At 46.3% G+C, this 23,388-nt stretch overlaps 1 protein-coding gene across 8 annotated transcripts in view; it reads right to left on the bottom strand.

Annotated features, from left to right (window-relative positions):
* Positions 1-15,543, bottom strand: part of LOC120893909 (serine-rich adhesin for platelets-like) — a 188,391-nt gene extending 172,848 nt beyond the window's left edge. For 4 of the 8 annotated variants that reach the window (XM_040296114.1, XM_040296118.1, XM_040296119.1 and 1 more), the window contains exons 1-2: positions 15,405-15,543; positions 9,748-10,297 (exon numbers count right to left, since the gene is read on the bottom strand). The gene's annotated coding sequence lies outside the window, so the exon portion shown is untranslated. Of the gene's footprint in view, positions 1-9,747; positions 10,298-14,639; positions 14,729-15,399 lie in introns of those variants that run through there. The other 4 variants (XM_040296116.1, XM_040296121.1, XM_040296115.1 and 1 more) reach the window with 4 other exon arrangements.
* Between the last annotated feature and the right edge of the window lie 7,845 nt (positions 15,544-23,388).

Below are 23,388 nucleotides of genomic sequence, written 5' to 3'. Positions count from 1 at the left end.
CACTGCCTCAACGGGCTCGGGCAACAATTTTCCAATCGGAAGGAGGGAAAATTTATGGTTTAATAAAATATTATTGATTCAGCAGGATCCAGAACTCCTCAGTATCGCTCACCCGCCCTGCCACGGAGACGGTCGCATACAACCGTATCGTCACGGATTCTATCATTTTGATGTTGATGTTTTCTTTATTTTGCACTCATAAAAATCTAATCCAATGATGAAGAAAATGTTCAAAATTGGGTACACAGACAAGGGCGGGCGACTGGCGGGCGACCAGGCGCATCGCCAGCTGGTGAGAAATGAATCGCCAACGGCACCGGGAGCCGACGGAGTACACACCGCACCGGGGGAGGGTCATCATTTCAAGCAAAATACGATTACGATTCTGCCGCTTCTGCACGGTGGAAAGTGTGGCACGGGCTAAACTGTGTATGTTTTCGTTCGCAAACGCTGACAACATTAGCTGTTTATCAAGCTCACGAGCTCTCGCACAAGGGCAGAATGGGTGTGCTGTTGTCGTTGGTGGCGAGGTTTCTGTCGAGCACCGCTCAAGGCACAGCGTTTGGGTTGGTGTGTTGCCGTAAATTTTTTAAATAGCGTCATTTGAGCGCTTGAGGAGTAGTTGAACAGTAGCTTGAATTTACTGCCAAATTTATCCGATTTTTTTTAAGATTTCTTTGACTATCGATGGCACCCTTTTTCGAGTGGTTTTGACGTGATATCGCAGTGTGTGTAAAGGTATAAAATATCGTCAGGGCGCTTACGCGTCAGAGAGGATCATGCAAGGGTGCCACTATTAGGAGATACAGTAAGAAGCCTTCAAACATGCGTTGGATGTGTTGGGAAGGACATACATTTATCGATTTCATTCAAAAGAATGTTATTTGAAATAATAAAGTAAACAACAAATAGTGAAACAAGTCATATCTCGACAACGATTTCCGAAATATAGCATCAATGGATCAACGCTATATTGATAGCATATTTAGCATCAGTCGGCATACGTAAAAAGAACGAAAAAGAGAGACAAATATCCTATCACAATATGAATGGAAGCAATTGAAATGACGCATGTCAACTAACATTGGTTTATTTTCGTGATATCGATTTTAATGCGACGCTGTAAGGTGACAAAAGAACACCAGCAACAAAGATGTAAGAAAACTAGACCGTTTATAGAATCTCCATCTACCCATCGTTTCATTGATAAATATGGCTTTCACTTTATTTGCGTCTAGTCTTCAAGCTGCCTCGGTGCAATTCGCTATGAACTGCAAAAAATATTACAGCTAGACTGAAGTGAATATCACAAGCCTTAAAAGGGTATTCATTATCCCATGAAACCCTCTGTTTCGGCTTTGTCGTTTGGTGATAAATTCCAAAGGTGTCTTACAAACTAAAGCTACATTGGACACATTTTACATTTTCAGTATTTTACGTCTATTATTAAACCTCTTTTGATGTTTGCAGCACTTTCATTCACCTTTATTGCACGATTGCACACATTGGCAGGTTAATTACAGCTTTCTTGCACGAAGTTGTTCCATCCATGTGGCCACGCTAATAAAGGTTTTGCTTTTATGTCAGCCCAAGGAGAAGCAATTGCTGGCAGCCACAGAAATAGCCCCCTATACCATAATTTGTCACCCAACGCATTGACGAGACACGGGGGAAAACTCAAAGCCTACAGACACGGCACCACTGTCGCAGATGCAGGAAACATGGGACGGATCATCTACCGAGAAAAATGGTTTGCCTATGGAATAAAAGAAAATTGTCACAATAAAGCAACTACTCGAGCGAAGTGGCGACGGGCCCGAAATAAACGCGTGCTGGTGTGTGCTCAACTGCTCGGCCGCCCGAGTGGCACTTGTAACAACTCCCTTGCGTGTCATTATTATCCCGAATGCTCTCCTCCTCCTCCTGCTTCTGCGTGGTTTGAATCGAACTAAAGGCGGCACTCGTAAGAAACCTTCGTGCTCTGAGCAGCCCCAATCAAGGATGCCGCTGGTGCGACATTTCTTTAAAAAAAGAAGTCTTTTGTATAAGCAAAAACAAAATCTACCACTCTCCACACGGAGGACGCTGTTTCCCGGATTCGAGGAAGGACATACAAACACGCCATTGACTTGAACATCCTTGTGGTTTCCTTGGTTGGCGATGGTACTTGTTCAATGTTGTGATGAAATTATATTAAAAATATTGCTTTTTTAAACCACCCAGACAATCAACCAACTATTCCCGCCGGTCCTGGGGCGGAGAAAAGAAGCAAAGTGTCTCATACTACCATTCGCGCTTCAAAACGTACCATGTTTTCTTCGATCTTCCATGCACAGGAGAGTCGCGCCTTGTTATGACAAAGCGTGCAAAACACTTTTATGACAATATAAGGAAATAAAGTGACTATCGTGAAGGGTAGGGGGAAAAACATCCTCGAACGATGACTCTTAGCATCATCCCAAGTGTTCAAATCGCGAATGTTTTTATGCTGTGCTGGTCAATGAACTCCGCCGGTTTGTTGTTCGTTTGTCGACAATCGTACGTATGGACGATGACGGAGCATGCAAAGTATGATAATACAACAAATAGGCAAAGAATTGAAGTAAATGGAACGAAGGTCCATGAACTGATAAAATAATAATTATCTTTCCAGAGTACTGGTGAGGAAAAACGTTCGACCTGAGGTAGGTCAGGTGTGTCAAACTTATTCTACCTTAAATTGTAGTAAAATCATTTCAATAAATCTAAATTCTTCCTTTGAGATTGAAAATTATTCGTATTATTATTATAAAAAAATAATAAAATATTATAATTATTATTCATTGTATTCCAGATTTTTCGATTAGGCTAAAAACTATCGGAAATAACACATTTTATCCATATCGATGTAAAATTAGAATCATCATTATTTGCTGATCATCTAGACCATTTTTTGTTTCAAAACATGTTTTCACCGTAAAGTAATATAAAGCGAAACCATTAGAAAGCCTTATTTGTTTCACTAGCAGTCCCACAGTGCCGTGCGACAATTTCTTTGCCCAGCTCCAACAATGAGAGTGATCCACACCCGCCAAACCAACTTTACTCTTTAGCAGCCGACAAAATTATGTCAGTTTCATCTTCCTACCTCCGGGGTTCCGCACGTTCCACCCCCACCCCCCTCCCCCTAGCAAACTCTTAATGGTTTTAGGGATGAATGTGAACAGGAAGGGTAGAAAATGTTATATATGATCACCATGTCAGCCTTCCGGGCCGTGCATACCATTATCCACGCTCGAGACACAAGCAACGAGCGGTACGCGGCCTTAGCAGAGAGAGAGAGAGAGAGAGAGAAAGAATGAATCCTTTTTGAGTCACTTGTTTACCACGCCACGGCTCATTCGGAATCCCCAACGATCGCTTCCGCACCTCCGTGCGGTGCCGGCGGGCACAGACACAAGCATTATGCTTGCGCATAATTCCTTACAATCTTCATTACCCCGGGAGACAGCTTGCCAAACAGCTTCCCGTCCCCCCCCCCTAACCCGCTGGGACGCGGCGTGGCGTGTGAAAAGGATGAGATATTCTTCACACCTTCACACCTGCCCCGCACAGGAACCGGGCATCATCATCATCAACCGCGGCCTCGTCGGTTGCGCACGTGGTACAATTCGGCATTTGCGGCGGTGTGGCGCGGCAAGTGTGCATACAAGTGAATTCGCTTTTCAGTGCGTCACCACGCGCCTAAGTGGCGCAAAGGGACGAAGCATAAAAATGTGAACAAACAAACCAGCAACAACAACAACAACAGAAATAACCATATCCCTCCCACACATCATTCCGCGCAACGCAAAGCAACGAACCGTATCCGTTTCTTAACAACTCCGCGCTTCTGGCTGTGCAATGGAGCGGCAGCCAAAGGGGAGTGAAAAGCAACAAAACAAAACGAAAATAAAAAAACGTTTTCATTTTACGAATGAAAAACAGACGAGTCCTTTGGCGCACGCACACAATAGCGATGGCGAAAGGGGTGGCAGCGGCGAGTGTCGGCACGGAGCACGCAAAGTCGACAGACGAAGGTGCGGGACAAATGAGCTTGAACGGCTTTAAAATTTAGAGTGTGTGTGTGTTTGAGTTTGGCGTTGGGAAGAGGTTTTGATAATAATGATGCTTCCTGCCGGAGTCCTCTCTCGCCGACGTGTCTGTAACGTTTTGCCCTTGCGCGTGGGTGATGAAATCAGCTCATTTAATAGATAGCACACAAACAGCGCGACCATGTCGGGACGTCGAAGGGACCTCCGTGGAAGAGTCTACGGGCACAATAAACACACCGGGGATGGGAGAATGTGTCTGTAAACACACTATCTTGGGACGCCATCGGTGAGTTCACCGGCGTGTTGCCCGGTCGCGAATGTCTACGGTCGAGATTTCCCCCATTAAAGACTTGTTCGGTACGGCAGTTGCAGGTTTGTTGGTCAACGAATGATAAACGGCCCTCCGCTCGTCCCCCGCGGTGGCATGGAGAGGCATGAAAGGGGATGATAGGCCGCAGTAAGGCTCTCTAATTATGTCATGATTATTTTACCACATTTCCGAGCGTTATTTGTCGGTTTTGGGTCCGGTTTGTGGGCTCGCTGGTACGTGACAAACGTTCAACCAGCGAGTTTGCGTGCGGTAAAAAAGTAGACACGCACCACACACACACACACAAACACACACCAATAGCGAGAAGCTGTTAAGTAAAGCATGCTCCAGCGGAGTGAAATTGGACCGGACCCGAGCCCACCAATCGCCCAGATACGTTTGAATGATAACGAGCGGCGCGTCGTTCAATTGGGCCGCCAAAATAAATGATGCGATAAAGTTGAATTAGATTCCGTTTTTCTGCCAGTGCAGCACAGGGGACTTGGACTTGTTTTTATATGTTTTGTGTTGGGGGGAGGCAGGGACCAGCCGTGCAGGCAGAAGAGCAAACAAATTTCGGACTGTAGGACACTACCGGAACGTAACCGGGGCTCAAACACGGCCGAGTCGTGTGTAAACTTACCTGCCTAGTTACCTAGAGAGGGAGAGCACCGGCAGCTTGAGTTTGTACATTTATAACTAATGCCCTATCAACCATTTGAATTTTTCGGGGGGGGGGCCTTCCACGCGCGGTTCGACCAAAAACACGGCGCAAGCGGATCCGATGTCGAGTGTGTTTGCTGTGTAATTGAATTCCGCTAATGCTGGGGAAAATTGGCATTGCGGTTAAGTGGATTGATAGCGCTGCGGGTTTGCCGTTGTGGACGTGGTGAGTCGCGCGAGAAGGGGAGGTGTAGCTGGAAAGTAATTTATTTCGGTTGTTTACGGTGAGCTGGGAGTGAACAAGGCGGCTTTTGAAGCGTGCGGGAAAGGTATCAACAATGGTTGAAATTATCCCGATTTTTGTACCGAAACAAGTTCAACAGGCTTGGCTACACGTTGATGATGTTGGAAGGATTCGGGTCTTAATGCATTCTTCGTTGCGTTACCATGGCGATCACGGTGTTTTTCAAGAAAGATAATTACATTTAACTTTGCGAATCTACGTATTATGTAGTGTCCCACTTGACTGACCACAGGCAAAAACAATCAAATATGAATTCTATCAAAAAATCGATTCCCGTCAAGCGTATTTTCTTTCACTGGATCAAAATTAAACTCTAAAAACTGTAACAAAGCTGACCATATTATGTACAATTGTGCTAAACTTGTGTCTGCATAAAAGATAGCTCCAGTCTACCCTTAATATGTGTGGACAACAAATTCGTAAATTCCTAAACCAATAGACTCACAAAACACCATTTACACTTTAAGCTCATTGTGTTCTATTTGGTTTTTAGTTCTCTTGAATTTTAATTTTAGTTTACCGCTTTTTTTGCCTCTAATGAGCGCCCACCCTCGATGATCCATTTTAATCGTCATTCATTACCATGGCTTTAATCAAACTTTACATCCAAACTCCAAACAATTCCAGTCGCTCTCACTCTGTTTCACTCTCGAGCTTACAGTCTGAATGGTTTTAATTGTTAGAATGCTCCACAGCAAACGTTTTGCTTCATTCAAATTGCTAAGCTCAACATCAAACGAAGCGTTTGCACGGAAGAACGACAAACAATTTTGCCTCCCGCTCGCGAAAACACTATCGAAAGCGGGCTTGGCTCACGCTGGGAAACTATAATTTTCCAGATACCTGAGGCGTTAATAAGATCGTTTGAAGCGCCCACCAGCCACCAACCACCACCAACGTACCACCGCGCACAGCCGATGGGCTGGGCTGAGCGGGCATTGAATTGCTCGCTTGCGCAATACCTTGCGCGATCCTTCTTTCATGACACATTAATTAAATTCCGAATTCAATTTCACCGTAAATCGAAGTGCCTGTAGGCACGGCAAAGCAGCTCTCGTTAGTCCCCACCCCCCCCCCCCCTCCTTTCCCCGCGGATCCTTTCGCCCCAGAAACGTTATCCCACAAAGCAGCAGTTAGGCAAAATAGCGGTGCCGAAACTATTAATTACAAGCAAGCGGAGCGGAGTTTCAGAGAAACAAGGGCAGGGAAGTGCTTTAAGAAAACAGAACAAACGGACTCAACAGAAGACAGTGGGAGAATTGAGATAAAGGTTGATTTTATTTTTATATATTTATGTAAACAACAACTATTTTTTGTCTTATCGTAGCTATTTACATATTTAACTACCCACCCAACGGGCATTGTGCGAACAACGGGTCCGGTACCGTACAACACCAAATCGATCAATTTCCCAATCATTAGTAGATGGGAGTATTTTTATTTAATAAATTTAGCATGACCTATAAACATCGGTTGTACGTAGCCGACAAAACCCATTTGCATGGACTTCGCTTACAGCCAAAGGAAGAGCAGGAAAAATTGAACACCCTCCCTCGTTCAGAGCCTTCGGTACAACACAAAACGAACCGTATCGAGACGAAGGTGCACTGGCTGTCCTCCTTTCCAACCAATGGGAGCATGGGGAGGGGTTTGGGTAAAAATAATAAACCATCTAGGGAGAAACAAACAACCGTCGCCCATGCGCCGGTCGAGGAGCGCTAACTGCTAACCGATAGAATGCATCGGAAGGTTCGGAAGGCTATCCAAACGAACGCCGGCACCCCCAAGCTCCGGGAGCAGTGGGGCGCGGCACAAAAAGGGGCTGCGGTGTCTGGTTTTCTTTTCACATCCAGCCTAGCAATTTCGAGGACCGCTTTTCGCTTTCAAGCACATTCGACGACAACAGCAGCAGTAAAAACAACAACACCAAGGCGAGAGCGATCGACAACGGTGGTGAACACGAACGCTCGCGTCAAACTCCCGCAGTAGCGTAGGCCGTACACAAGCCGGGGCGGGGAAATTAATTAACGATTCAATTTTCTTTCCCCTGCAGCAGATACACGCCAGCACACACACACACACACACACACACAGCACCACCACTACAGAAATACACAAAAAAATACTCCACCTCCGTCAACACCGTGTCGGGGACGGAGACCGTACAAAAGGTCCAAGGATTTCATGTGCGCGCAGAGATGCTTTGCCGCCATCGGTCGACACGGGGTTTGAAAAAGGGCGACCATCTTTCCCGGCGACAGGTTGATCAAGGATTACTGCAGTGTTTGGTTAGAATTTGCAAAGCATCACCCCGTACAGAGCACACGCACACATATACATACACACAAGCCCTTTCCTTGGTTGAGTCAGAGGTTGTTGGGGGTATTTTTGTGGTGGCCTTTCCCCAGCCATTCGCTAACGGAGGCTTACAGGGGAGGATTTTTTTTTTATTACTTTTTCTTCCACTTTTTTGTTGTTGTCGTCGTTGTGCATGTTGTCGTTTATTTCCTAACAACATCAATCAAGCGGCCGCTTAGGCGGGCTTTGCGATTGCGAAACGAAATTAATTCTTCCCCAACAAAATACAGCATTTATTAATCCTTAACAACATTTGTTAAGCCGTTTCGTTCGACATGATTTACTTCCTTGCTGTTGATTTCACTTTAACACTTTATTTTTTATATCAGGAACACTCATGCACTACATTAGGGTTAACGGCAATTGAGCTTTGCAAAATGATAACAAATTGATTGCAAATAGTTGACAAATCACAACAATCCTATCACATGAAAACTTACTTTCTTTTGCTACCTAAAGCTCATTTTTTATATTACTAGCAAATGCTATTTATCTTCAATTATTTGTGCAAAAGGTTTGTGCTGTGCAATACCACTTTAGAGTTTCCCGTTTTCACTACTTCTGTTACAAACGAAAGGAACGTCGCGAACCATTTGACAATGTGCGAGTGAGGGAAACGTTTTAAATTGCAAATGAACTAATTGACATCGAAACGTTTCAGCCGTAATACGCGCTTCATCCTGCTTTCTGCGTGCAAGCAAGGATCCAGCGGCTTCAATCGATGCCGCATTCTCCACCTATCCACATTGCCCCCAGCGTTGGGGACGCGCGACCGTACACGCGAAAACGTACGCTTCTCCCAATTACATCGCTTCTGCATTCTTTTTGCATGCTTAATGATTTTTTTTGTACTTCTTTCTTTTTTGGTTTCTGCACTGTTTACGCCGAACGATTGAAGCAATTCAATTAAAAGATCAAATTTCTCCCAAACCGGTGAAATATTTAATTGGCTGGAAATCTTTATGTTTAATTAACACAAGTCTCATTATTTACCCTGATACCGGTGTAATGTTGCGGCTCCAAATGGTTGGCTGGAGCCGTCTGAAATGGAAACCATTGACAGTAAAATCTGGCAAAGCAATTAAACGGGCACATTGATTGAAAGAAGTACGTATTTAAACCCCTGTAAGTTGCAAACGTAAATCCACCATTCCAGTAGCAGCAAAGCAGAATACTTCGGATCGAGAAAATACCGTATAATTACCGTATAATGTGATGTTAGTGCTGCTGTACACTGTTGGCTTTTTTTTATATTACATCACCCCAAAACTAACGCATCTCCCGCTTAAGCTTTAGCTTGAACTCACCCTTCAAGCACACGTCATCATACATCAGCAGCGATGGAGCCGCCCAGTACTTCACGCGAAACGCGGTCAGCGGCATGGAACCATTTTTCCTAGTTCAAAATTCATGAAGTCCATCCACGTGCTAATGCGAAATACCCGCGCCACGAGCAGACACGAGCGAAAAAGCCCAAACCGCTTACGATGAATAAGCTCGCCCCCCCTCGGCACAACCAACGCCAGGTGCGAGTTGGACACGCTCGGGCACGGGGTGGAGTCTCGCGAGCATCGCAAAACCATTAATGGTGAAGTTTTGTTGCAAGGCTAGCGCTACTTCGGTAATGACCTTACGTCTCCGCTTCACCCCCTCGTATCCCATACAACCTCACCGGGGGTGGATCCCCATCGGCACCATCAGGTACTGGTACATGGGTGGGGCCCACATCCTCAAACCTTACGAGAAACTCAATCTCGCAAATGCGTATGCTTTATGCCGCTGGTTAATGGGCGGAATGTGTTTCTTATGTTTACATCCTCAACGCGTGGGTAAAACAGGTTTTTGCTAGACGGTGGAGAGGGTGGTCAGGGCAAACGAAATTGGTAAGATGGCGATGAGGATGGCGAACGGTACAACGAAAGTGCAATAAAAAGTGCGGCAGAAAATCAAGCACGAGAGTGCTGATAGAGAATGCGTACAAGAGAGAGAGAGAGAGAGAGAGAGAGAGAGAGAGAAAGATCAAATGAGAGAGAGCTTACCAGTTTGATGATGGCGGATTCTGTGCACAAGCCGAAAGGCGTCGGCTAGGATCACCACAAACACACACACACATATACACACACATACACATTCGGCTCGATGCTGGGAGAGGGCGTTTTTGCCCCGCTTTCGCGGGAAAATCGTTCCACCCCGTGAGCCTTCCGGAGCCACCGGAGCTTGTTTTGGCAGATCGTTCCCGCTTGTACGCGGTGCACGGTTTCAAACGCGGGATCAAAGCACAAGGTTTGATGTAGCGAGCTGGGATAAAATGATTCGTGCACACCTTTTCGACACACCGTGGTCTGTGAGTTCCGGGTTGATTCGGGCGACAGGTACAGTTTTGCACTGCTTATTCCATTTTCCACCGAACTTCGGCCCCACCTATTATGCACACCTGCGCAAGCACCTCATGCAAAACTCTGCATAGAATATTCACTCTTCACCTTTGATGTGTTGGGCCTCGAAGTCCGGCTGGACAGTCTGCACTCACTGTGTGGCGTACACTGGCGGTTGCGGTATCATTCTTGTGGCAGTAGTTTGCACCTGCACCTGTGGGGAAGGGGAGGGGGATGTAAAAGTGAACCTTAAAGCTGGCAGGTCGCGTCACACGTGTCACGGAAGCACAGAAAACAAAAACAAAACACCAAAACAAATGACACTGATCGCATTTTCACACCACACCTGGGTGGAAAGAGTAATTGCCATGAAACCGAAAGGATTAAGTCTTCCATTTGATGCATCACACGAGCCCAAAGAGTTCCACGAATGCCAGCTTTTAGCATGCGTGTGTGAATCCATGAATGTTGGCTTACGCCCATCAACAAATTCATCACGCCGGTAGCAGAGGCAGCAGCAGCATCAGCCAGGATCAACCATTTCGCTTAGTTTCATTTATTCACATTTGGAGTCACGTTGGTAGAGTTGGTTGTTACAGTTTTCCCCTACCCTACTATGGCAAGTATGGCAAAGTTGGCACGGGAAAAAAGCGCAACACTCCTACACAAACACACACACACACACACACACACACACATGGCCAATATGATGGCCGCCCACTCGCATTGTCGTTGGTGTCGTTTCCATCGCTCCGTTTGCCTTTGAAAATCCTTCCCTCCGGGTCTTGTGCGGTGTTAGAAACGGTTAGTCAAAATAACAACAACAAAAAAGCTGTAAGCCCGGGGTTTTGCTTGATCGCACCAGCCGTCGTCCGGGTTCGCGTCTGTGCCTCGTCAACGTGGATTAATTTTTCATCTCATCCATCACTTGAAGCGACCGCACGACGCGAAATGTGCGCGACAATATTAGAGGCAGTGGCGCAACTTTCCGCGCGTAATATAGCCATCGAAACGGGTCAGAAAATCAGTTCACTGTGATTGTGTATCAACGCGTCAACCAACCCAGAAGGAGTGGAATCCTTTGCTCGCACCAACGGGTGCATCTTTTTTTTGCTGTTTAGCTCCTGCCAAGAATGCTTTGCTGAACCCTGCTGGACTAAACTGTTTATTTATGAGTGAACTTAATCTTATTCCCCCCCCGAAAGTTGTGCGAATAATTGAGAAAACTTAATGCAGTTCCAACCGGGCAAGCAGAACAACGCCCTTGTGCTGCGTGCACGATCCAAGCATAATATCATTGACGAAGTTGTGCGCCGATTATTTTTTTTGCTGCTGCAACTTTATTTGCCAGCCCCGAAAGGGATCGGTTAAGAACAACAACAGGAGCATGGCAGCATCAGCACAAAAAAACAGCGGCGGCCACCCTCCAAACCTCATTGTTGCCAATTATGGGTTGAGAATGTTTGTTTTTTTTTCTCTCTCTCTCTCTCTCTCTCTCTCTCTCTCTCTGTCTCTCTCTCTCACCACATCCTCCTCCTAAGGGTGATGATATTTTACCCCATTGTTTTCGCTTCTACGTGACTGAATTGTTTTACTCTGCTTTTGACCGGTCCACAGCCCCTTCAAAACACTTTCCGGTAAGACGGTGTTTCCCATCGCATCGAGGGCAAGAAAATTCCAACAAGAATACAATTAAGCTTCCAGCGACGGGGCATCTTTTCCCTACTTGTGTTGTGCCGCACGCTCAGGTTGATCTGTTTTCGATGTAGTAGGAATTAATGGATTTTTTGTCTCTCGTATTTGTGCGGTTTCTCTTCAATTTGGTTTCTTGCCTTGTTTTTTTTTACGTTCTCTTGCTCAGCCTGTCCCCAATGGCCGCACTGCTGGCAACGAGATGGGTATGAGAAGAGTAAAACCCAAGAAAAAACAACGAACTGTACAAAAAACCGGAATCCATCCTAGGCTTTTTCACGATTCCATGTCACAAACATGTCAAAGGCATGGCCCTAATCTCTTGCCCATGTTTATCAAGAAGTGAACGAAACACGGGACAGGCTGACAAAAACGAAGGTAGCGGGCCCAAGGGGTATTTTTTTGTGTTGTGTTCTTTCCCGTTTGTACCGTTTTTTTCTCGCTCTCTCTCTCTCTCTATCTTTAACTCCCTGCAGGGGCAAAGACAACCAAAAGCAGATGAATCTAGTCTCCCCACCAACTCGGGGTAAGATGGCTTATGTTAAGCAATACAGGGTGGTTGGTCGTGTAATGGAAGAAAGTGACGGTAGGAAAAGTTGGAAAACCACACTATCCTGCTGGTGCGAATGTTGCGACTGCTGCTGTTGATGTTGATGATGATAATATCCTTTCCTTTGCCCGAATACTATTGGGTTGTTGGGTGTGCTTTTTTGTTCGCTTTCTATAAGCTTTAACTTATCCAACACCTTCTTTTTGTTTGTGTGTGTGAGCCTCGGTTGTGTCACCTCATCCGCCCCAAATGGATGATTCATTTCGATCGTTATTCAATCAAGCTCGGTGTGTGTGAAACGGGAAATGAAAAATCACCACGCTCGTGGAGCATAAAGAGAGTAAAAGCATGTTTAAATAGCAATATGAAGCGCTGCTTTTATCGCTTAAAATTCACATTTTATTGAATGTTTATGAACACATCAAGAGCATATAGTTTTAACGACAGAACAATTGAGTCCCGTCGGCACATTCGTCTACAAATTTCAGCTTCACAGTGATCATTCCAAACGTCTCGTCTACAGAAACTAATAATTAGAAGGTCATCTCTCAAGCGACCCGCATAACAAAATGTAAGGGATTTTTTCTTAAGCGCACCTCACTTACGCAGACAATGTTTCATCTCCGAAATCCAAACACGAAACATTCTAGTAGGATATCAAAGGAGAAAATCTTTATCTTCTAGCCAAGATAGAACTAACGAAAAAAGAAACAATCACCTCCTCCAGCCGATCCCACCAACGCACACAGGAATCAACAATAACATCGTGCACACGGGGATCCTTGTTTCCTTTTCTCATGCTCTTTCTCTCCTAAAACCAGTGTTTTTTGCTTATTTCGTCCTGACGGTGGCATCTAGAATATGTCTGTGCCGGCCGAAAAACGATGCTGGCAAAATTTATTGTAATTTATTCAAAAGCATTTCCAGCATAATTGAATCACTTTTCGGCATCGCAGCTCACCGCCGCTAACCTAGCTCAACGTGCCGCCATTGGAACCGTAGCAGGGTAGAGTTTTGATGCCTATCGTCCAAGTTAGTATTCACTCTTCGGCACGGTGCGCTATTCTTCTGTCGCTGCTGCTGCGGCTGCTACTACTACTGCTGATGCTGCCGCCGGTGGTTATCCGTTAGTTCGGCAAACAAAACTAACATCTTGGCGTGTAACTGCTCCGGTTACTCGACACGTCAAACGACATTTGTGGGAAACAATTCTACAGATACACACACACACACAGATACACTACACAGCCGCTCATGCGTCCAAACAACGCAAAAGGGTCGTACGCCACACTAGACCTCGTCGTTGTGCTTCACGCTCCACACGCGCACACACACTTTGGCGCTTTTGGGTCAATTCACAATCCACCGTCTACAGCATTTGCCTCGGCTGCTTAATCTCTCTATCTCACTTTCACCCATTCCTTCGGTTTGAATCGATTCTCAACCCCAACAACACCAGCCCTTTTCGCTTTTCGTAAGCGAACCGTCGGTGGCTGGGCGTACAGTTGAAATTACTTAGCACACGATTCGTACACTTGTGATGCTTTCACACGCGTTTGTGCCACAAGCCCCAGGTTACAAAATTCTTCGTCACAAAATCTTCTTCTCTTTTCTGCTCTCTCTCACTCTCCCTCTCTCTCTCTCTCTCTCTCTCACACGCGATATCTCTATATATCTCTCTCTTATCTGTCATTCCACTATTTTTTCCACTGCATCCAACGAACCAAGGGTGAACTAACAAACGGTGGACCATACAACCCATACACCAAGCAAACCAGGCGCAGCAAGCCGTATACGGCCTGCTGCTACTACTACTCCCTTCTCTGTCACACATACATTTACACACACAAGCACATTCACATACACTCGCGTGCTCTTGGTGTGCTCTCGGTTCAAGCGGAGTGAGTAGTTAATTATTCATTAGCATCGATTTTTCAACACAACACTCACTCACAACACACACTGCTGGTTGGTGGCAGCACACACACACACACGGCAAACGCATAAACACACACATTCGCGGTTATTCATCGACACCTTTTGCAAACTTTGCTCGGGGAGTAACACCCCGGTCCCGGTCAAGGGAAGGGAAGGGAGTCTCCCGGAACTAAGGACATCCACGTGGAAGTGTAAAAGCGACGCGGCGTGTTCCTGCGTGAGCGTGTGTATATCTACGCCGTACCCTCCACCCTCTCTAGCTCAATGAAACGTGCCGTGTAACGCTGATAGAAAATAAACTAGTCCCTCGTGCTTTGTGGCGCGGCACCGGGATGCTGCGCCCTTCGTGTTTTGCTCAATTGAAATCCTTTCGCACCGCGTGGGCTTTTCACCTCGGATATGGACGCGCACGGAAGAAACAGCCCCTTTGCACCGTGGTACGCTTTGATTATGGCAGCTCAGTACTGGCAGCAGCCCGAGAGGTCCTTGCAGTTTGCTTTCCCACTAGCGCACCATGTGTACAAGAGCGTGTGTGTGTACTGTGTGTGGTACATTAGTGTGAGTGTGCTCCACTCTCCTCGAAACACTCATTCCAAGCGCACCTCATTTGCCGAGCACTGCCTTCACCACAACCATTCGCCCACTATACAAATGCGCACACATACACAAGAGCACACGCACAGGTACGTTCCACAACATACACTAGCACCTGGGCGGGGGAGAACGGGAAGCACTGCTACCTCAAGGGAATTTCCGTTGGGCGACAACGTCCCGAAGGATTTGCCCCAATACCCCAATACACACGCTCTTCAATCTTTGCCACTTTGGTTTTGTTTTGCTCGGTTCCTTCTCGAAGCGGCAGAACTGTGACACCGTGGCCGAGGGCCTTCCAGCGATGGAGGGGAACGCTCTCACTGTCGCATCGATTCACTATCCCTCCGCATCACTGTATCCTTCGGTATCTTCGGTCGCTGGCATCGCAGCAAAACATTCACACCTGACCCACCCCGCACCAACAATTTCACCACATCAGTCAGCAGCGTGATATGGCGCTTGTGGCGCAGTGCACCAGTCAACGTGTTAAAACGAACAGCACAGCAAAACAAAACAAAACACAAACACCCAACACAATCCACCTTACCAGCAGGCAAAACTGGATGGCTATTCCAGGTTCCGGTACGAGCACGTGCACGTGCGGCGAGAACGGTTGAGCGAACGCGACCGTGGTCAATTTCCAACTGATGCCCCCACGAACCGAACGGGACCGGGTGCCCCAAAACGCACACGCACTGCGAACGGAAAATTCCGAACTCACGCTCCTTCGCCCAGGGAAAATTGGGCCACCGTTTTGGTCGGGCTCGTTTCGTTTTCCATTGCGCACGCGCACTGCGCGCGAAGGTGTTGTGTGCAGGAGTTGTCATTTTCCGGGAGCACTCACGCGTGGAAGCAGCTGGGATGGTTTCGGTACTCACAATCCTACACACACACACACATGAGCGTGCTGGAGAGGTTCGGTGATGATTATTGGTCGTGAAATCGTTGATTCGTGTGCGAGAGAAATGGTAGAGTTCATGTTTCTGGAACGCATTTGTGGTCCTACAAATCCGCAGAGGGCAAAATGCGTGCGGGAAAACCAAAAGTTTTAGGAAATTCTTATCTTATAAACAATAATGGCTACTAACGAGATGTAGCGATCGCCAGCATCATACAGCGGCTGTTAGTATCTGGACGGATGCATCGGTGACTTTTTTTTCTACACATGTCAAACCGCGCCCAGACTCAACGACTGTTGAACAAGGATGCATAAAATCATCAGCCACTGTGATGGAATGTCCTCTCAGCTGTCATCGGTGAGCTCCTGAGCTCCCCGCTCTGAGCCACTCCGTAACGAGGAGTGAGTGAAAGTCTCCACATTGAGCGCATCATCTCGGACCAGCTGGAGCTTTGGAACTGACCATCGACCACAACAAGAGGGAAGCATTACACCTAGAACATGCGTTGCACGTGAGAATGCAACATTGAGCAACCACTCTCACTCTCGCAGTCAACCATTTCTAACGTGTGTTTTTCTTCTGCAACAATCCTCTCATTTCTCTGCTACTGTGCTGCGTTTAGCTGACATGTCTTCGATCGTTTCCAGCCGGTATCGCCCGTTTGGTGTGCGTTCTCTTTTATCAACCAGCATCAAAGCGAACTGGACGAAACTACCGTACGGGATTCATCACGGCCGAGAACCTCACTGACAACTCACTCGCACCAGTTGATGGAATGGGTAAGCGGGTGGAGTTGTTTCCACATTTTCGTGCACAAAACTCTCCGCTCGGCCGTGCATCGTAGCTCTCCAGCACGACGGCGAACGGCTCTGTTTATCGTGCCGAATTAACCCCAACACGCCGTACGACACGCTCGGGATTTGTTTCGCTGGGCCGTTCGCTCCTGCTCGACAATACCACGCCGGTGACTCGGTGGCCGGAGCTAGGGATCCGTGCGTTCTCGCACGGCGTGTACTGAGAACCGGTGAGCAGAAAAATCGATGCAGAGCGGATCGCCTGCCGGAGGTCAGGGCAGTAAGTTTTTGTAGAGATTTGCGCGCAACCGGACCGAGAGACCGGAGCAGGGCCCGGGCCCCAGTTCTGGTGAATATTTCATGTCTAGGCTCACCGCCAGGCAGAGCTGTCCGGCAGCACCGAGGAGGCTGAACCAGTCACCGGCCGTAGGTGGGCGATGACGCAAGCTGCCGGTGCTTGCGCTTGGAACGCTGCTACCAGCGCCATCAGCACCGCAGGGTTTGGAGGTGGGCAAGGGTTATGAAAAATACAAACTGAACCGGGTTTACAGCGTAGTGTGTTACCTAAATTGTGTTGCTTTTTCGCGCGGAAAGTTAAATCGCAGAAAGGTATCATTTATGAAGAAGCAGAGCTATTATAGGTAATTTTTCGCTTATGCTTAAAAACTTTTTTATGCTGTCGGTTCGTGAGTAATCGCTCAAACAGGAGCATAGCTCAAATTCCCACTTCTATGGAATTTCCCAATTACTGTTGTATAAGAATTCTACTAAACTTCAGCCTTTTCCTTTATGTTTGCGATTTATGTTTCGAAGTTCGCATGAACATAACAAAAAACAGAATTACCATTTAACGAAAACTTGCCACAATAAGGAACTGTTAACTTTTAACAATTATTCAATTCGTTTAGATCAACTGCACGATCTCTGCATCAAGACATGTAAATGTTTCGCTTCATTAGTACTAATACCTTCCATAAGATATTACACATATTATTACAAACAACTACGCGTTAACTAGCACATTAGATCGACTTCCACCCACAAGTGGAGGAAACCCCGATCCGTCAAACTCATTGAACCAACAATAACCGTTGCTAGCAGAATTAGATAGTACCGTGTGTTGAAGGTGATAAAACAAAATGTGCTGATGTGCTAACTTCACTCGTTCGCTTCCTATTTCCGTGGAAGCTTTTCTACGCTCGGAGAAAATCAAGTTGAAAATCAACATCATACTGAAGTCAACATCGCTTCTAAGACCTGGGCAGTATCCGGCCCGGCAAACGTACACACCGGAGTTTATCCTTTCATCAAATTTGCATTCCGTCGCTCTAGAATCAGGCCAGAAATTAACCAATTTGTCACAAAACATTCACATACACCATGAGCGAGTAGTTTTGCTTGAAGAGGATGGTGTCAGCCATGCTGCGTGTAACATTAGCTTGTAATATGATTCTGATTGAAGATTACATTTAGTTTTGTTTTTGAATGTTTTATTTATTATACAAAAATGATTTTTTACTACATTTGGCGATGGATGTGTCAAACCGGCACAATTTGTAAAAAAAAAACTGCCAACAGTTTACGACATTTACCTTCAACCTTATTTTTTATTTCAGAAACCCTCCTACCAGGGTAGAAGTTATCAATTGTATGCTTTTTTTTTTTGGTTCCTACACTGACACTTTATCACGCGTTGATGTAAAAGTTTCTTATTCCAATGAAAGTTGCACGATTTGCCTAAACGAAGAGAAGTGGTATACGTTTCGGTATATGTGTCTGTGTTACCGTTGTTGTTATTGCTCTCATTCTTATCAAAGAACTCTCACGCCCTTTACCAAGCGTGCAACAACTCACGCCGCTTTACCAGTCAACATTAGCACGCAAGTAGTGCTCGATGCTTGTGTGTGTGTGTGTGTGTGTGTGTGTGTGTGTGTGTGTGTGTGTGTGTGTGTTTGCGCGAGCTTTTAAACTCTTCCCGCCTGCTGCAGTGCTGCGCTGTGTAGTAACGCAAACAGTGGGGTTTTGTTGTTACGTTTCGACCCGGCGGAAGTGTATGGAAGAAACGCTTTCTACCCAAACACTCTCACCACTTCTTGCTCATACAGCGCACTCCAAGACAGGACAAAATCAAACAACAGCAAACAAAAAAAGAAAACCAACGGCATCCATTTCAGATGGCACCTCCCGCGGAGAAGCCATCCACGAAACTCACCCCAAACACTCGGACGCGGCGGCGTAAGGTGGGGCCGAGCGGCAGGCACAAAAGCTTGACTTTTCACCGCGTTTGTTCGCTCTTATTTTCTTTTCGCTCGTTGTCCAAAGTGGCTCCCTCTCGAGGCTAGATTGTTCAAAGCGAGGCGGGCGACCAAGCCGGAGCGAGGATCTGACGGAGCGGTGTCCACAAAGTTGGGCGCAAACCAAACTAAGTCCTAAATGCTGCTCGAATTGGATGGCGTTTAAAGTCTCGTTACGTTCGAGAGTTGCCCAGATGAACTTTTAATGGAAAAGCGTCACCAGAATGTTCCGCCCAGCGTCGGTTGGCGTAAGCCTTTCAGCGGGATATAGTCCCGGCGCACACGCGTCACCGTGGCAGGGTGGCACGTTACTTTCAGAAATCATAAACTCATCCAAAACCGCCGAGCTGTTGACTTAAAGGGCCAAATCCACTTCCTGTGCATGCGGTGTAACCGGCACTAGGACGTGGACCGTGGAGAGAGGGGAGAAAAAAACAAAAGTGGAACAAACTTTTAACTCTGCCCACTCTACTCACTGCCCAGCTTACCGTAAGAAATTTTTTGATGTGACTTTCAATAGCATCCTTAGCGGGCGAATCGATTGTGTTCAGCAAACGAATTTATAAACCGTTCACATTGCGCCATCAAACAGACAGAGTCGTTGCACAAGGTACTAATGTAAAACAATCGATTATTTCACTCACACACGCATTGGTAGGAAGCAAAATATGAACGCTTCCCTCCTAATACACCAGCCCATTGCACATGAAATTGTTTAGAGACCGCCTTTTTCGCGCGAAACACACTAAACAATCTTTCACCGGAAGAACGGGCTTCTCCACAGAAGGCCACCGCTTGCCACAACGGTAACAAATATGTTGAGCTCAATTGATGCGCGTATGAATGCGTTAGTCCGTACGTGGCCGGGATTTACGATTCCAAATACGGTGGGAACGATGGACCATTTTGTTTAGTATGCTGGAGGCGTTTTGTGTCTCGCTGCCGTTGCCGTTACTACCCTAGCTCCTGTGCCCTAGCAGTGGCTTAGAATGTTCATTTGGCAATATTTAAGCAAATAAATTAGGATGTACAGCTGATTGGAAGTGGGCTGTACGTTAATGCGGCCGCCTAAATTGAATACATCTCAGCAAATAGATTGCACCACTCGTGCTCGTGCAGAACGACCATCGGGAAGTATATTTCTTTTCTTTTTTGCTTTGGAACGATGAAAAGCCGACATTGGTATGATTAGAACGCTCAATAAGTGTGTTTATTTATTATTCCGATTTCCTGGCTACCGTCCGTACAACACCTCCAATTGCCGTTGAAATGATTATCTCACTAATGGGTTCTTTCTTCAAAAAAAGAAAACATATGAAACTAAATCGAATTTCCGGGTTGGTGGGAAATGAAGCAAAACATTGATTAGGTGCTTTATAAAAGTGCATTATTACATGAGAGCTAAATGGCTGGATCAGGGTGAAGCAGGACTTGTCGGAGATCGAGTATCTACATGGACGGGTAGCTGCAACCAGGGACCGATCATCCTAGAAAATTATTTATGATCGGGTCATATCAAAATGACATTTCACGCTAAATAAGACTTCAAATGAAGAATTAAACATAATTGAAAACCTCAACTAATTATATAAGTAAATACACCAATAAATTTGATTGACAAAAAAACCCACTGTCTAAAAGGCCGCAGCGATCTCATGCAGTTCGGTTTACCGCAGTGTAATTACTCGCTGTCATCCTGCGGGTCAAAAGCATGACTAAATGGGTCGTTATTTCAAGAAGTATTACAAAAAGCTAGTAAATAAATCCAAAAACTATTAACTAAATCAATTACTCGAACAAATATCGATCTCTCTATTGAATGTATGTGAGTGTCTGTGTGAGAGAGAGATAAAGAGAAAGAGAGAAAGAGACAGAGAGCGAAAGGCCATAATAGTATTCAGAAGATTGCCTAAGTAATTACAACAATAGCCTAATTTAATTTTTATCATTTAATAGCCAGGGCGGTTCCGTGGCACAGTTGTGCCCGTCATGGGTTCAAGCCTAGAATGGACCGTCCTTCCAAGGACTGACTATTCAGCTGCTTTAGTATGGAATAAATTATCAACAACCTATAAAGAACAAATAAATGTAACGCTACATAGAAGAACGAACAAATACAAACAAATTCAATTGTACATGTTTATTTGTTAATACAAACTGACCACGTCTACACCAACACCAAACATCGTGTTTAAAGCCTCATGGCGGTGAGTAAAGTAGCGAACGAAAATTAAAAATGCTAATTTACGTACCAGTCTATTACACAAGAAAAGCTTACCGAAAACATCAAGTTCAAAGGAACCCACTGTTCAGCACACACATACACACACACTACAATCACGCACATGAATCCACCCTTTAAATCCCTACCTCTATTAGCAACAGCCCCACCCGTACATGGGCATTCATGCAAGTGGTTAGTGGAATGATTAAAACTAGCGATGGAAACCAGTTATTTTCCCTTCGTAACTCATTTCCCGCCCAGCCCCGACACACACACACACAACCCCCGGCCCTCTTCTTCAGCACACCGGCAAAGGGACATTGTGTAAACCTGTGTTTTACGTGACCAAACATTTTACAGAGACTGCCAATTTTTCCGTCAAACTCCTTCATTCAAAAGCCCTCCTCCACCGCGGTGGGTGCGTTTTGCATACGGGCACTCCGAACCACCCCAACTCCCCAAGAGCGAGCTTGTTGGTTACCTTTTGGCAGGGGTTTGCTTTGCACGGCGAACTACTGCCCAGGCCCCTTCTTTGCTAACGGAAGGAAGCACTCCTCCACCAGGGTTGGGGGGAGGAAACATAGAAAGAGAAATCCTTCATCACGTTATGCTTTCCACCGAAGCGGTCGGTTTTCGGAAGCCAGCAGAGCTTTCACTACGTCCTCCACAACAACATCCTTACCGGTGAGAGAGGGGGGGGGAGGGGGATGAAGGGCTGGGCTTTTGTTGACCAATCAGTACCACGGTGGCCATGTGGCTGGCGGAACCTCCTTCGCCCTCAAACGATGCCCGGTTGCGGTGCGCTGGACGGACTACCGCACTACCAAGGAACTCTGCATGCATGCGTCCGGTTTGTGGCTCTGTGTGTGTATGTATGTGTGTATGTATGTATGTAGGTAGTCCGGGGGTTTTGACCGAGGGCAAGAAAATGTGTCCCGTTGAATATTCATGAGTCGCTCGCACTGGTTTTTATGGTGAAAAGGTGGAGACAAACCTGCCATGGTTCGTCCTAGCCACCGTTACGGGCTTATGGATGGTAGTGAATTTCATGGTGCTTAGGTTTTTCGGTTTCCCTTCGGCCGCTCGGCCCTGTACAAGGGCTGTCCAAGGTTGGCTGGTTTCTTTTGTCCCAGTTCTACGACTCTTTCTCTTCCTCGTTCGGCGTTCGACCGGTTTCTAGCGCAACAGGCGCAACACAACGGACCCGGTGCTCATCCCGCACCATGCCCGGTGCTCAAACGCTACACCGGGCGGAGAGGTGTAGTACTGGTCAACCCTGGCTGCCCCCGGGGGGCAATGCAAAATGCGCCACTCTAATTAGATCGGTAAAATGTTCACCAAAATAATTTCGTCCCGTAAAATGCTTGTACCGGTTTTAAGAAGGGCGGGGGGGGGCGAGAGAGGGAAGCAAACGGGTGCATATTCCAATAGGGACTGGCCACGAGCTCGTTGGTGTGTCTGCACAAACTGGTGGGCGAGGTCAGTAATTAAGATGAATCGAATGCTCTAAATGGTGCTCCATTTCAGAAGGCAATTTAGATAGATGCATATAATTTGCGCTTTTGCGAACCGTTTGTGCAAAGGGAGGGAATGAAAGGGCCGGTCCAGGCCGGGTGAGGTAAAGTTGATTGCAAACGAGCTTGGGAGGTGGGAAAATGTGAGACAAAATGACGTTTCCTACCTGCGCTTGACCGTTTGCTGCCCCGTCCTCCACTGCCTCCCTCCCCAATCCAAACGTGCGCCAGTGTCATCAATATTCATCAATAACATTCATCGGTCGAACGGAATGCAGTTATGGTGCAATCTTGCGAACGGGGCGATGCAATCGATTGGGAAAGGTTTAACGCTAACGCGGAGGTGGTGCCGGGTTTCGAGCGGTATATTAATGGAGCTAGTTGTTTGGCGCGATTATTTGGGCTCAAAATGGATGACCCTTTTTGGCAGTTCGCGTGTATTGCCACACCGGTAAATGCTTCTTTTTTTTTTTGTTCGCTGGAGTGATGAGAATTTCAAGTGTATTTCAATGATTCGCTATGTGGTGCCTTTCTGCGGGTGCTCATTAACCGCGGAAGCGTTTGAAGCACGCCAGCAAGTGCAAAGCAACACAAATCAAACCCAAATGTAGATGAATGCTTTGCAAATCGTTTGATGAAATATGCTTAAAGTGTTTTAAAATGTGATGTTGCTTTTGATGTTGCTGGATAAATTGTTTTGATTGAGGTATGGTATGGTATGGTAGCGTTCCAATTTATGTATTTTCATAAGTGTATTTCTGGGAAAGCGTTTTTTTTTATGCACCACTAACCATTGGAACTACAGT

This window comes from Anopheles arabiensis, chromosome 2, assembly GCF_016920715.1.
Source record: "Anopheles arabiensis isolate DONGOLA chromosome 2, AaraD3, whole genome shotgun sequence".
Classification (NCBI taxonomy): Eukaryota; Metazoa; Arthropoda; class Insecta; order Diptera; family Culicidae; genus Anopheles; species Anopheles arabiensis.
The sequence above is the reverse complement of the archived record's forward strand: the minus strand, read 5'-3'. Positions and strand labels throughout refer to the sequence as shown.